The sequence below is a fragment of the Tachyglossus aculeatus genome, chromosome 1, assembly GCF_015852505.1.
Source record: "Tachyglossus aculeatus isolate mTacAcu1 chromosome 1, mTacAcu1.pri, whole genome shotgun sequence".
NCBI classification, from domain to species: Eukaryota; Metazoa; Chordata; class Mammalia; order Monotremata; family Tachyglossidae; genus Tachyglossus; species Tachyglossus aculeatus.
In genome coordinates, this window is record NC_052066.1 from 82,799,424 (window position 1) to 82,813,496 (window position 14,073).

Consider the following 14,073-nt stretch of genomic DNA (forward strand, 5'->3'; position numbering starts at 1 on the left):
AAAAGGACAGCTGGGGGACAGGAAGTGAAGGAAGTGGGCAAAAACTACCCTGTAAAGGAACTTGGTGAGGAAAGGCGATAGGGGGTTGAAATGATAGGGGGTTGAGGTGATAGAGGGTGCTGCGCGATCTGGAAATAGGTATTTTTACCGTGGGGGTTGGGGAGGGAGGACGTTGAGAATGTCTGAAGGTGGAAAGTGGGAGAAAGAGAGAGATAGGGAGGCAGCCAAGGAGAGAGGCTGAAGATAGCTGTAAGAGGGGACCAAGTGTTTTAAGAGATGAAAGAAAATAAGCTCAAAGGCACTGGTACAAGGGGAGTACAGTTAGAGATAGTACAGGCTGGATAATGTGTACTGGGGTAGGAGGAGGAAGAGGTGTCAGGTCTCAGAAGTCCTCTGGACGGAACGAGGCAAGATTGGCAATGGAAAGGGCAAGAAAGCATACGGGAAGGAATAAACAGAGGGGCCAGACCCTGATAGAGCCTAACTGGCTCTAGCTGGAGAGCCCAGAGCACTTGAGATCCGATCCCCTTGGTCGCCTGACATCCTACTCCTCTAGTGTTTGGCGAGCCTTGGCAGAAACCATCATACGTAAAGGAACGTGGGGCTCAGGTTGATACTGGAAGGCAGGTAACTCTATATTGACTCAACGATCAAAAAGCCTAATCAAGAAGGCCTACACATCCCAAGCACTTAAGGACAGCGCTCTGCACACAATAAGCACTCAGTCATAATAATAATAATGATGGTATTTGTTAAGCACTTACTATGTGCTAAGCACTGTGGTAATTGCAAGGTAATTAGGTTGTCCCAAGTGGGGCTCACAGACTCAATCCCCACTTTACAGATGAGGTAACTGAGGCACAGAGAAGTTAAGTGATTTGCCCAAGGTCACACAGCAGGCAAGTGGCAAAGCCAGGATTAGAACCCACGACCTCTGACTCCCAAAGCCCGTGTTCTTGCCACTAAGCCACGCTGCTTCTAAATACCATGGATTAATTGAGCCCGACAAACAGTCCGTGGCAGCAGTGGGGGAAATCAGTCTCCGGACTGAACTAAAGACCAACAGAGCTGTAGTGTGGTCTAATCTTCTCTGGGATGGCATGTCCCGGACCCCAAAAAGGAATATTTGGCTACTTGAGCAGTTCCATCGACGGCGCCATTTCTGGGCCATATACTCCAGAGCAAATGGCAAGATGAGATCACAAACAATGCAGTTCTGGAGACCAGTCCGCCTCGGAGCTGCGCTTACCTCAACGCGATTATCCTGGGTGGGACCCGTGAGGATAAGCAGTGGCGGCAAGATGGCAAGCAGCTGTTGGATGGAGAGTTGAAAGTGGGAAACTGAAAGCAAAGAGGGCACGGGATGTGGTTTAAGGACATGGCAAAACCAAGCCTCGGACAATGCTGCATCCCAGCTGAAAACTACGGGGCAACTGCTGAAGGCATTCATTCATTCAATCATTTATTGAGCGCTTACTGTGGGCACAGCACTGTACTAAGTGCTTGGGAAAGTACAATACAATAATAAACAGTGACAATCTCTGCCCGCAACGAGCTTATAGTCTGCGGCGGGGCGGGGGGAAGCAGAGACAGACAGCAATACAAATACCTGTACAGCAGACTGCACTCAAGAAAGGATCAGCTCTTTGAGCAAATTTTTGCTGTGGAAAGGAAGACAGAGAGGCAATAAAGAAAACAGTGCCAAACACTGCAAACATGAAAACAACCCAAGAGATGACCCTTCTGTATGCCCAATGTGCCTGGGACTGTGGGTCCCCTATTGGCTTTTTCAGCCCCAGACACCCTCATAAAGTGATCTTGACCGTCAATCGTTTCTCCTTAAAAATACATGACAACTAACTTTGGGGAAAGCACTAACTTCATAAAAAGTATCAACCAAATGGCAGAAGAAACCCTTAACATAAAAAACCAATTTGTTTTATATGGGATTTAGAACTGCCCTGCTTAATTGAAAATTTCTAATTAAGATTATACTGGCAAAGTTCTACTGTTCTTCAATTAAATAAAATTTGGCAACCTCCATCCTGCTTGGGAAACTGTGATATAAAATGAATACTTGCGCACATATGCATATTCAAGACTATCGCAAAAATCTAACAATTTAAAATTAAATAAATTCAATATTTGGTGTTTTTTTTTCCAATCAACCACATCATTACCATCAGCATTTGAGTATGTACTGTGTGCAGGTCACTGTAATAAGACTAAATGTCTCCCCCTCTAGACTGTAAGCTCCTTGTGGGCAGAGAATATGTCTGCTATATTGTTATAATGTACTCTCCCAAGCACTTAGTACAGTGCTCTGCACACAGTAAGCACTCAAATACGATTGACTTTAGACTTATGGTATTTAAGCACAATTGGGTCATGAACTGTACTATTCACAGAGGTACATTCAATATAATCAGACCAATAACTGATCTACACTACTTCAGAGCCTTATTGAAGACACATCTCCTCCAAGAAGCCTTCCCTGACTAAGCCCTCCTCTCCTTATCCCACTCCACTCTGCATCGCCCTGACTTGCTCCCTTAATGCACCCTTTCTCCCATCCCCACAGCACGTGAATATATTTGTAATTTATTTATTTGTGCATATTAATGTCTGTCTCCCCCTCTACACTGTGGGAAGGGAATGTATGTGTCTGTTGTTGTACTGTACTCTACCAAGCGCTTAATACAGTCCTTTGCATACAGTAAGTGCTCAGTATATCCTACTGAATGAATGAATCATAGGGTGGGGGCCAGTCCCTGTCCCTCATAGGGCTCAGAGTCCAAGAGGGAGGAAGAACATGTTCTTACAGATGTTGTATATGAGGAAACAGGCACAAAAAAGTCAAGTAACTTGCCCAGGGACACACAGCAAACCAGTGACAGGTTCAATCAATCAATCGTATTTATTGAGCGCTTACTATGTGCAGAGCACTGTACTAAGCGCTTAGAATTAGAATTAATGCTCTTTCCACAAGGCCACAGCCATCCTTACTAGCCATTTGAAAAATGAAAAGTAGAATCCACATTCCCTTTAGGCATTTACAATATCACTGGGGAAACAAGCAGACACAGACTGTAAAAACACTTTGGGAATAAAACAGAAATCAGAGCTACAACTGATGACAAAAGTAAACAAGAAATGAATAAACTACTGGAAAAAATCAACTGATAACCATACAGTTAAGTGCTTAAAGGTGGTTAATGGGACAACCTGCTCAGGAAAGGGGGGGGAAAAATCAGTCAAATAAGACCTCCTATAGAAGTATTTTTAGGAGGGATTTGAGGATGGGGAGAGGTGTGGTTTGACAGATTCCTGGTGGAAAGATGGTCCACAAAGGGGGAAAATGACATGAACTATAGGTTAGAGACAGAGCGGGAGATAGTGCAAGGAGGTTAGGTTGGGAAGAGTAAAGTGCGAACTGTGGTTCAGTAGGAGAGTGGAAAGCTGAGAAAAAAACAATCTGAAAACAAAGATCTGTTTCGGTTTGATGTAGAGAGAAATGAGTAGCCATTGGAAGTTTTTGATGAGGGTAATGAATGATGCATTCCAACTGGCAACTAAGTGGAAATTAAATTGTTTGAAATCATTATTCAAATCACTTCAAGCAGCTTCTAGTTAATCAGTGTTTTCAACAACAAAAAATATGCACGTTTTGATATTAAAATTTTCCTTACAAGGGTCTCTCATGATCTGGCAAAACTGGTTACCTGACACATTTCCCCTCCTTCTATGTAATTCCCTCAGATAACAAATCATCATCAATCGTATTTATTGAGCGCTTACTATGTGCAGAGCACTGTACTAAGCGCTTGGGAAGTACAAATTGGCACCACAACAAATGACTCACAGGTGGTATTTAGTGAGCACTTCTTGTATGCAGAGCAGTGTACTGAGCAAAGTTAGTAGGTGCATTCCCTGCCCACCATAAGCTTGCAGTCTTTGTGACGGGGTGGAGGGAGGGGGAGGCAGACATTAATATAAACCAATAAGTTTCAGATGTGTACAAAAATGCTGTGGGGCTGTGGGGCTGCGGATGGAGTGAATTCCAAATGCCAAAGGATATGGATCCAAGTGCAAGGTGAAGGACGGCTCATTTCTACTCAGATCTGCAGCAGCCTTGGTTGGGCAGATGCTCTGGCTCTCTGGACAAGTAAGTGTTTGGAGGCCTTCCCCAACCCAGCTCCCATTCCCCCCAACTCCTCCAGGAAGCCTGCCTGGCTTCCCTCACTGATTCCCAGGCCCCAACAGCCAGACCTGGCCCTCAGGCGTTGCCCCCGGCCCCAACCCCAGCCCGCATGTCCTCGGGGACCATCAAAGGTACATTCTGTGACTCGGCCTGCTTCTGCGACCACACAGATTTGCTCTGCCCTGATCTAATGCTTGCTCACTCCATTTCTAAATCACTCTGCCAATCCACCCATCTGTCTGTTGTCCCCTAGACCGCTTGGGTTGTGCTTTACCCAGGGAAGTGGGAAATACCAGTTCTCAATGTAAGCCCAATAAATTCCCTCAACAAGAGGACTGCAAAGTGCAGTTGTGACAAATAATCCTTAAAAACACTCTTTTAAGTCTGCACCCAGACAGCAGGAAGTCCACGGCCAAGGGCCATTTTCCTAGGGCAGGGCTGGACTGACGTGTTGGGGTGGAGGCAGAAATTCCTCACCATTGACTTTAAAGCACTCGATCACCTTGCCCCCTCCTACCTCACCTGATTACTCTCCTATTACAAGGCAGCCCCACATTTGGCTCCTTTAATGCTAACCGTCTCACTGTATCTCCATCTTGTCTATTTAGCCACTGATCTCTCACCCACATCTGCCCTCAGGCCTGGAATGTCCTCATATCCAACAATCACAAGACCCCCTTCAAAGCATTATTGAAGGCATATCTCCTCTAAGAGGTCTTCCCCAACTAAGCCCTCATTTCTTCTTCTCCCACTCCCTTCTGCATCACCCTTGAACTTGGATTTGCATCCTTTATTCACCCCTCCCTCAGCCCCACAGGATTTACGTGCATATCCATAATTTATTTATATTAAGGTCTGTCTCCCCCTCTAGACTATAATCTTACTGTGGACTGGGGTCAGAGAACACGTCTACAAACTCAGTTACATTGTACTCTCCTAAGCACTTAGTATAGTGTTCTTCACACAGTAAACATACAATAAATGACTGAGAAAGAGAGGTAGAGCAAGAGAGAGCAAGTGAGAGAGCGCGAACCACCCACTGCGATTCCTGGGTGTCTCTGCCAGGGACAGGCTGCCGGGCTGGATACACTCCTGGTCTGACTCAGTCAATTGTATTATTTCAGCGCTTACTTTGTGCAGAACACTGTACTAAGCACTGGGGTGGGTATAATAATCCAATGCTTAGAGCAGTGCTTTGCACATAGTAAGTGCTTAATAAATGCCATCATTATAACAGAGCTCAGGCTTGGGAGTCAGAAGGACCTGGGTTCTAATGCTGGCTTTGCCACCTGTCTGCCGTGTGACCCTGGGCAAATCACTTAACTTCTCTGGGCCTCAGTTACCTCGTCTGTACAATAGGGATTAAGAGTGTGAGCCCCATATGGGACAGGGATTGCGTCAAGCCTGATTAACTTGGATCTACCCCAGTGCTTAGAACGGTGCTTGGCACACAGTGAGCACCATAATTATTATTACCATTATTACCAATAAACAGACACAGTCCATGCCCACAACGAGCTTACAGTCTACACTTAGGTCAGCCTGGCTCTGAGTCCAGGGCGAGTCCAGAGGACTCCGGGGACAGGAGTTTGACAACGGGCATTCTGGCACCTTCAAGGGAAATGTCTGGACGCTGGCAACATCCCTCCCCATGTCCCCAGGCCAAAGCCAGGGGTGGCTATAAAATATTGTCCATCCCCACCCCTCCGGTCCCAGGAGCCAATCAACCATCCCAAGAAGCAGCCCTCATGAATAGACTATGGGCCTGAAGGACCTGGGTTCTAACCCGACTTTGCCACTTATCTTCTACATGACCTCAACTTCTCTGTACCTCAGTTTCCTCATCTGCAAAATGGGGATTAAAGCTGTAATCTCTACGAGGGACATGGACTGTATCTTACCTGATTAGCCTGTCTCTACCCCAGCGTTTAGTACTGTGCCTGGCACACAGTAAGCGCTTAATGAATACCTTAAAAAAAAATCACAAGATTCTGGGGCAAAAGGAGCCTCTTGCCCAGTACTAGAGCCCAGTCGCACGCAGAAAAATAATGGCAGCAACAGCCTGCCAACAGGGACAAGAAGTGGAGTTACTATCATGGCTCCACCTTGGGTCCTGCTTTTGGGCACCAAGGAGGGGAGAGGGCTAGTTATGTTGCCCTCTGCCCCAAAAAAACTATTGGAATGAAGCCATTAATTCCACCACATCAGGGCCAAGCCCAAGGGGGCAATGACCTCTCCTTACCCCCAAGAGTTGCTTGCCATCTGTCACTTCCAGTGAATGCATTATCTGATCATGCGTCTTCACTGATCCCAATGACATGCAACGTAAAATGAGTGGAATATATTTAGGTTTCCTTGTGGGCTTAGTTGGCTTTTCTAAGGCAACTTAGTCATGAGAAAAAAAATAAATAAAACGCATCGTTTTGGATATTGATCTTCATAGGTGAAAGCCAGGATGCATTTCCAAATAATTAGAAACCATATGCTGATTTTGTGAATCCCTCTGAAACTAGACGGTATGTCTTCGGTAAAGTGTGTAGGAAATAATCTTGATTACTGCAAATAACTGACGAAAATAAATAAAAATTTTGGAGCAATTAGTACAGAATCTCAACAAATCTGATTTTTGATAAAGGGTTTACATGACTGAGATCAAGTTAGGGTACTGGATTAAGTTAAAGAGTAGAGAAAAGACAAATACTGAAATCCATTCCTATAGCTTTTACACTTGTGAATACAGCATTTTCAGGGAGCTCCAGAAAACAAAGGAAGATGAAGTCCTCAACACAGAAGTCACAATTTAAGCAGTAGCCAAGAACAAGACAGGTTTCCCCTGTATTCAATTAATTGTATTGATTGAGCGTTTACTGTGTGCAGAGTACTGTACTAGGCACTGTATGGTTGTCACCCTAAATCCTAAATTCTGCAAGAACCGTTCCTAGAGACAATTCAAATTGTTTCACCACCATTCTGACTCACTCAAAGATATAGAAGGAACAGGAGAGCAGAGGTGGCTAAAACACCGGCGTCAAAGGGCACATTAACATGGAAGCGGCTCCCTTGAATTTGAACAACTGTATGTCTTAATTAAGAACCCAACTTTCTGTGCAATCCAATTAGGTGCCCTCACTGAAGTATAATGCACTGAGACACAAGGGCAGAGAAAAACGTAAACTCTAATAAATCATACTCTACAATGAATTTCTAACCCCACACTAAAGTTAAATATGCCTTGCTAATTCTCCCAGTTTACCTCACAGGCTTTGGATTGCAATTTTCTGCCTAAAGTTAGACACATAATTACACATTCGCTTGAATCCAAGAGCGTATGGTGATCGGTACAAGGACATAGCGGAGTCCTATGCACCAAATAGATTTCAAATATTTACTGACATGGAAATAAAAAACAAAACAGTGAATGGATCACCTGTTCACAGATGCACAACACCTCCCCTTTGGCCTACCCACCCACCATTACCCTGGGTCCTAAAACAGCCTGGAAAAAATAAGATACATTATTAAATTGATCAACTGAGCAACAGCTTCTTACAGCTACACATGAAGTACTGTGAGCAGGAACTGCAGAAGGCCAAGAGAGGAGTGTCTCCACGTAAATATAGCAGAGAAACTTTACTCAGATTTTAATTCCTGGAAGGAAAACAAACTACCTCACCTTATATCTGGCGCAATGTGACACAGCAACATGGATGCCAAGTTACCGGATAGAACTAGATGGAAAAGTAGCTCCACAAACCTACACTAAAGGAAAAGCTTTCAAAACCTCTTTAAATATTTTCTGCCTGAAATAAGAGGTGTCTTTTGTGAGAAAACCCAGCCGTAACCTTTTCCTGACGGTATCATTTACCATGTAGCCACCCAGTCTTCCAGCACTCTGGCTCAGTATCTGCTCCGAGGAGACCTCAAAGAACGAGATGTCTGCTCTTGAGGTAGGGACAGACAGTACTCCTTGAGAAACCCCACTTTAAGGAAAACATGTGTTTTAATATACAACCAGCATCCGGGAACACCACGTGTATTTACAAGACCGTTTCTCCCGAATCCACGCCCTATCCAGACAGCTGCACATTATGGGAAGAACGTTCCCCAAGTCTATCATGATATTCTACCTAAAACACAAAGTGAAAATGTGTTATAGCAAAACTGAAGGCATTTCCAAGTGGAACTTTCACTCTAAAATCAATCAGAAGGACATAAACTCAAAAGAGGGGTGCGCGCCATCCCACAATACTCTACCACAAATGATTTCTTTGGCAAATGACCTCAGTGGTAGTGCACCGATCGTTACTGTGCCTGCTACATACTTTCAGAAAAAATTCAGTCTTGGTAAATTGAGCACCGAGACTGGGGTCCATTGACCCTTAACCACTATGAGGATAAGCACAAGTTCTGAGCATCCACGTGCGTAACTATATGTAAACACCTACAGTTGGGCATTTACGCTGAGGCTCAGATCCTACCTCAGGCCATCAGAATCTTGGGATCCAAATGTGCACGTCAATTCCCAGGCCAAAATCACACCAACCCTGTGGGAAAAGGTGACAGCTCTTCTGTAACCCACTGAAAAAGAACAGCAGGATGATCTTGGGCAGCTGACCCGTTTACTGTACCTTAGTCTCCCACTCCAGACTGAAAGCTCCTTGTGGGCAGGGAGCATGTCTACCAGCTATTGCCTTGGATTCTCCCAGGTACTTAGTATGGTATTCTGCACATGGTAGCTTTCGATAAACACCACTGATTGACTGGTAGTCACCTCAATGTTTGAAGCAGTACATCATGTGTCTGAGGCACTCACTCCCAGCAGTGGGAAATTTGGCATGTGACACCCCTTTCATTCATTCATTCAATCATATTTTTTGAGCGCTTACTGTGTGCAGAGCACTGTACTAAGCGCTTGGGAAGGACAAGTTGGCAACATATAGAGACGGTCCCTACCCAACAGTGGACTCACAGTCTAGAAGGGGGAGACGGACAACAAAACAAAACATGTAGACAGGTGTCAAAGTCATCAGAACAAATAGAAATAAAGCAATATGCACATCATTAACAAAATAAGTAGAATAGTAAATATGTACACCTAAAATAGAGTAATAAATCTGTACAAATATATATACAAGTGCTGTAGGGAGGGGAAAGAGGTAGGGTGGGGGGTTTGGGGAGGAGGAGAGGAAAAAGGGGGCTCAGTCTGGGAAGGCCTCTTGGAGGAGGTGAGCTCTCATTAGGGCTTTGAAGGGAGGAAGAGAGCTAGTTTGGCAGATGGGTAGAGGGAGGGCATTCCAAGCCAGGGGGAGGACGTCGGCCGGGGCTCGACGGCGGGACAGGCGAGAACGAGGTACGGTGAGGAGGTTAGCGGCAGAGGAGCAGAGGGTGCGGGCTGGGCTGGAGAAGGAGAGAAGGGAGGTGAGGTGGGAGGGGGCGAGGTGATGGAGAGTCTTGAAGCCGAGAGTGAGGAGCTTTTGCTTGATTCGTAGGTTGGCAGGCAGCCACTGGAGATTTTTGAGGAGGGGAGTAGCACGCCCAGAGCATTTCTGCATAAAGATAATCCGGGCAGCAGACTGAAGTATAGACTGAAGTAGGGAGAGACAGGAGGATGGGAGATCAGAGAGGAGGCTGAACTTCCAATCAGAGGAGAAAATTCCAAACTACTATTAAGTATTCCACATTGCTTTCCCACTAAAGTTTGTAACTCTAAAGTTCATGACCTTAAGCCCAAATAGCTGTCCTGTCAATACTACTTTACACTTTATTCTCGTCACTTTGTTCTCTAGTCATTACACAAACTTTATCGATTTTGACCACATAAATATCTCTCCAAATAGTCACCTCAGTTTTTGAAATCATTTTGTTTACTAGATCTACAAAATTAAGTATATACACTAAATATTTATATGTATACACACACACACACGCACACACACACACACACACACACTATAATGATAATGTGGTATTTATTAAGCACTCACTATGTGCCAGGCACTATACTAAGCTCTGGGGTGGATACAAGTAAAATGGGTTACGAGCCCACGTGGGGCTCTCCCAGTCTCAGTCTCCATTTTAGAGATGAGGTAATTGAAGCAGAGAGAAATGAAGTGACTTGTCCAAGGTGACACAACAGGCAAGCAGAAGCTCCGGCATTAGAACCCATAACTTTTTGACCCCCAGGCCCATTCATTCATTCAATCGTATTTATTGAGCGCTTACTGTGTGCAGAGCACTGTACTAAGCGCTTGGGAAGTACAAGTTGGCAACATATAGAGACGGTCCCTACCCAACAGTGGGCTCACAGTCATGCTCTATCTACTACACCAGGATGCTTCCAAATGTTTGTGAGAATTTCATTTTATAATCAACACGACACATATCTATCATCCATGACCTGGATCACAGCCCTGATTTTCCATGGTATTGCTCAATGGGACCAAATTACCAGAAAGAAAAGTCTGGGTGGGGTCTCTACTACAAAGTTAAGGGAGTACCATCCATACATCAGATGACCAGTGCCAGTCCAGGAAAAGATGGCACAGTGGACAGAACACAGGCCTAGAAGTCAGAAGAAACTGAGTTATAACCTCCATTCCGCCACTTGTCTGCTGTGTGACCCAGGGCAAGTCACTTCACTTCTCTGTGCCTCACTCACCTCATCTGTAAAATGGGGATTGAAATCGTGAGCCCCACGTGGGACAGATACTGTGTCCAACCTGGTAAGCCCGCACCTGCTCCCGGTGCTTAGTACAGTGCCTGGCAGTTAATAATAATAATAATAATTATAGTATTTGTTAAGCACTTACTATGTGCCAAGCACTGTTCTAAACACTGGGGTAGACACAGGGTAATCAGGTTGTCCCAGGTGGGGCTCACAGTTTTAATCCCCCATTTGGCAGATGAGGTAATTGAGGCACAGAGAAGTGAAGTGACTTGCCCAGGTCACAAAGCGGACAAGTGGCAGAGGTGGGAAGAACCCACGTCCTCTAACTCCCAAGCCCGTGTTCTTGCCATTAGGCCATGCTGAAGCACATAAATACCACTATTATTATTATTATTATTATTATTATTATTATTCTACAAGCCTGCTTAAGCAGGTCCTTGATAAGACTCGCATAGGAATTAATGGTATTTACTGAGTGCTTCCTGGGTGCAGAGCACTGTACCAAGTGTTTGGGAGAGGACAATATAAATACATTCGGAAACTTGGATCCAGATTCCGAAGAGGCTGCCTGTTACAGGAATCTGTCACAAGAAACACCAACCTTGCACGTCTCTCCCTTTTCAGCACCAAACAGGCACTCTTGCAGCAAGGATCTAGCTCAACGGCTTTCCAACTGCGCTCTGTCAAAGCATTCAGGCAATTCTCGCCCTCACCCTTCCCTTGGCCCTTGCATCTCGGTTACACAATTTTCATGTGAGAGATCTGGGGCAACGACGGGAGCTGGTTAGAAGAGAAGGGAAGAAAAAGTTAAAGGGAGAAATATCAAAATCCTCAGAGAGGCAGTGGGGCCTAGTGGAAAGAGTACAAGACTGGGAGCCAGGAAATGTGGGCTCTAATCCTACGTGACCTTGGGCAAGTCACGACTTGTTTGATCTTAAATTTCCTCATCTGTGAAATGGGGATTAAGCAGCTGTTCTCCTTCCTACTTTGACTGTGACAGACTCGGTAATCAGGTCAGCAGCGTGGCTTGGTGGAGAGAGCAGGGGCCTGGGAGTTGGAAGGACCTGGGTTCTAATCCGGGCCCCACCACACGTCTTCTGTGTGACCCTGGGCAAGTCATTTCGCTTCTCTGGGCCTCAGTAACCTCATCTGTAAAATGGGGATTAAGAGCGTGAGCTCTGTGTGGGACACGGCTGTGTCCAACCTGATGAACTTGTATCTACCCCAGTGCTTAGAACAGGGCTTGGTACATAGTAAGTGCTTACCGAGTACCATAATTATTACTATTATTATTATTTCGACCCCAGGAATACCATGCTTAGACCAGCGCAAACACTCAACAAATGTCACAATTATTATATTAATTGCAATACAAAATTTTAACCTGAAACTATCCCTAAGAATAAAATGCACAGTCCATATAGACAAATGCAGATCATAAGGAGAGCCACTGCCCCACAATAAAACCAATCTAGGAATACAACCCCACACATTTGCCTGAGCAAGCGCTTAGTACAGTGCTCTGCGCACAGTAAGCGCTCAACAAATACGATTGATGATGAGCAAAACTCTATGGATCCACTACCAGAACGACTGCAGATGAAGGTGGGGCGTTACAGGAGAGATGTGTCCGTGGTGTCGCTATGGGTCAGAGACGACTTGACGGCATAAGACGATACATCCCAATGTTCCAGCCAAGTTTCGCTACAAGCAACCAACCACCCTGTTCCTTTCTCCCTGAGGCTCAGGTTAAGTAAACACCAACAAATAGATTTTAGAGACAGTTTTGTCCACAGTTCACATTAGACTGAAGATGACGCTAAGCCTATTAGCAAAGGAGGAGATGAATTGGCATGGCAACTTAATTTAGGCATGGATGATACAGATGCTAATTAATTCATTGCATCCTATCCAGCGGAATCATCTGAGGGCCTCAAACTTCAACAATCCAAAACAGCAGTGCAAGACTACGATGCAGATGAAGTTAGGGTTTCTCCACTACCAGTTAAGATTTTAGGATTGAAAAGCCTTCCACTTGTTTTCCCAAAAAGTGAATGAGTCAATTCTAAATTAGACATTCTTCACTAATGGCGAAAAAACACTGCCACATTCAGCAGACCAACCTTCTACTTCTGCAACTTCCTACATAGTCATAATCATATTACAACTGCTCTTTATTTAATACTGCAGCGTGAGGTTCTGAATTACTTTAATAGTGACATTTAAAATTACAGTATACTGCACGCTAAGAATTTCCTGTTATTTTTCTAGAAGGATCCGCAAGGTACTGTAGGATGGGGGGGTAGAGAAGCAACGTGGCTTAGTGGGAAAAGCACGGGCTTGGGGGTCAGAGGTCATGGGTTCTAATCCCGGCTCCATGACTTGTCAGCTACGTGACTTTGGGCGAGTCACAGCTTCTCTGGGCCTCAGTTACCTCATCTGTAAAATGGGGATTAAGACTGTGAGCCCCAAGTGGGACAACCTGAAGACCTTGTATCTATCCCAGTGCTTAGAACAGTGCCTGGCACATGGTAAGCGCTTAACAAATATCATCATTATCTAAATGTGGCCCATGGGGAAATCCTGGTAAGATCAACACACAGGATATAGCTAATCTACCATCTTCCCAGAGAAAAACTACATTGTGCAACCAGTAGTTTACTTCTTTCATGTAAAAGATGGATGCAGATCTAAACATAAGACTTCACAACACGGGCATTTCTTGAGTCAAATTCTCCACGGTTCTTAGAACTCCTCTCGAGCCACACTGAAGAGTTGAGAACCAAGTTTAAGGCTGTGCAAAATGAGCTTTTAGACTGTGTGGAGGGTTAAATTGATTTTTCACAGAGCAGTCAGAATTGTTTTCACTTCCTATAATATACAGGTGTATCGACAAGGGAAATATACACATTTCCTCTGAAAAAAAAAAAATTGTCCACAAAAATGGCCATGTTTTGCAATGCCCGTTCTAATGTGCAACCTCAGAAGTGTTTATAAGCCATGTCTCCAGTCAGATTCCCATCACCACAGGCCTTCCTGAAGCACTCGATCGGCACAGGCAGCTGCCCAAGGTTCCCTCTGCAACCTCAACTTACCCTTTCAAACTCCTGTTAGAAGCGAATTAACGATGACTCCATTTTATCATCGCAAAACAGTCCATTTCCCTCCAGCCGTCCAACTAAAATTACTGAATCAACAGCATTCA

At 44.8% G+C, this 14,073-nt stretch overlaps 1 protein-coding gene across 6 annotated transcripts in view; it reads right to left on the reverse strand.

Moving 5' to 3' along the window:
- Positions 1 to 14,073, reverse strand: part of CAB39 (calcium binding protein 39) — a 93,273-nt gene that overhangs the window by 55,212 nt on the left and 23,988 nt on the right. The window contains exon 1 of one of the 6 annotated variants that reach the window (XM_038765148.1): positions 11,470 to 11,537. The exons of 3 other annotated variants lie outside the window; for them this stretch is intronic. The gene's annotated coding sequence lies outside the window, so the exon portion shown is untranslated. Of the gene's footprint in view, positions 1 to 1,249; positions 1,342 to 7,874; positions 8,105 to 11,469; positions 11,538 to 14,073 lie in introns of those variants that run through there. 2 more of the 6 variants (XM_038764831.1, XM_038764753.1) reach the window with 2 other exon arrangements.